This window comes from Trichechus manatus, unplaced genomic scaffold, assembly GCF_000243295.1.
Source record: "Trichechus manatus latirostris isolate Lorelei unplaced genomic scaffold, TriManLat1.0 scaffold00141, whole genome shotgun sequence".
In the NCBI taxonomy this organism is placed as follows: Eukaryota; Metazoa; Chordata; class Mammalia; order Sirenia; family Trichechidae; genus Trichechus; species Trichechus manatus.
In genome coordinates this window covers 3,358,100-3,359,763 of record NW_004444077.1, presented here as the reverse complement: position 1 = coordinate 3,359,763, position 1,664 = coordinate 3,358,100, and the positions used below count along the sequence as shown (strand labels likewise).

Sequence of the window (1,664 nt, the reverse complement as noted above, 5' to 3'; positions counted from 1 at the left end):
AATTGGTTAAATCTTAATATGCAGGTAACTTTTTAGAAGCCCTGATGGTGCAGTGGTTAAGAACTCTGCTGCTATCCAAAAGGTTGGCAGTTCAAATCCACCAGCCCTCTTTGGAAACCCTATGGGGCAATTCTAATATTGGTTTATCAATTAATAAGGCAGTCTAGCAGAATGAGCTGCGCATTCCTTCCTTCAGGAAGCCTTCTCTGAGCCTTAGGACTGGGTTAATTATGACCTTCCTGTATAGGCATATTTCGACCTGGTGGTATCATAGCCCTTATCACACCGTCTTTGCCGATCACCCCTGCTAGACATTAAGATTCCTCATTGAGGTCAAGACATGAATCTTAGTTAAATTACAGTTCTCAGAAAATGGCACATGGTAGACATTAAGTTCATATTTATTGAATAAAGGAGTGAATGATATCCAAAATTAAGTTCAAAATAAGAATAAAGCAACTAAGAACTGTAGCTGTCTTTCAGTAAATAGGACTTTTTAAAGCAGTGAATTTTCCCATGCCAGAAAGCATTAAAATAGAAATAGGGTCATTATTACAGATGTTGTGATAAAGATATCTTCATTGGCACGAGATTTGGACAGATGCCCTTTGGGAGCTATCCCGTCTCTAAGAATCCCTGCTTCTTTGAAGTCATTTTTTAGATGCTTTAAGTTTTTATTTCTGTTCATATTATGTGTGTCTAGTTTATAAAAATCTTGACTGTGCCTGTCTTTATTGTACTAATTATACTTTAAAAACTTCAAGCACTCATCACTCTTAGCATAGTACAATAATACCAGAACCAACAGATTCAAAATAATAGTCATAACCATTGACATAGTAGAAGGGAAGAAAAAAAGGTGAGTGTTAGGCCATTGAAGTCAATAAACCTGTTGCCGTTGAGTCGATTCCTGCTCATAATGACCCTATAGAACAGAGTAGAACTGCCTCATAGGGTTTCCAAGGAGCAGGTGGTGGATTCGACTGCCAGCCTTTTGGTTAGCGGCCAAGCTCTTAACCTGTGTGCCACCAGGGCTCCATAGAAGTCCGTAAGTAACTGAAATCTGTCAGCTCCAGTAGTTAGTGAGTGTAAAGGGTAGCAGACATGAGGAAAACACTGAAGAGCTTAGACAGGGTGTATCTGTGTATGCTTATAAGACCGTTACCTATGTTATCAATAAAGCCTCAATTACTGTTTTGCTAATAACTTTTGTGTTTATGTTTTCAGATCTGGAGTGAATAAAATAAAGCAGACATAATCTATTTCTAGAAAACTTATTTATACCCTAGCATTTGAAATGCCTTCTATTTAGAATAGCAGTGAAAATGGAAAAAGAGAAAGTAAATGATGGAAAACCAGACCCAGAGAGTTGCCTGGACTTTTCGGAACACTTTAACCAACTTGAACTGTTGGAAACACATGGACATCTTATTCCTACTGGTACCCAAAGTCTCTGGGCAGGCAATTCTGATGATGACGAGGAGCAAGATGAAAAAACAGAAGAGTGGTATCAATTGCAAGAAAAAAAAATGGAAAAAGACCCAAGCAAATTGCTTCTTTGGGCTGCTGAACAAAATCGGGTAAAAAAAAAAGAAACCATTAATTAGTAGGGGAAAGCATTGGGTTTGGAACCAAAAGACCTGCCTCCATTTAATCTGGAACTT

General features: G+C 38.1%; 1 long non-coding RNA gene across 1 annotated transcript in view; it reads left to right on the top strand.

The window, feature by feature from the left end:
• The window catches only part of LOC111822220 (uncharacterized), a 2,887-nt gene extending 1,567 nt beyond the window's left edge, over positions 1 to 1,320 (top strand). Inside the window, exon 2 of the long non-coding RNA XR_002825499.1 lies at positions 1,228 to 1,320. This is a non-coding gene — a long non-coding RNA (uncharacterized LOC111822220). The remainder of the gene's footprint in view (positions 1 to 1,227) is intronic.
• The last annotated feature ends 344 nt before the right edge of the window (positions 1,321 to 1,664 follow it).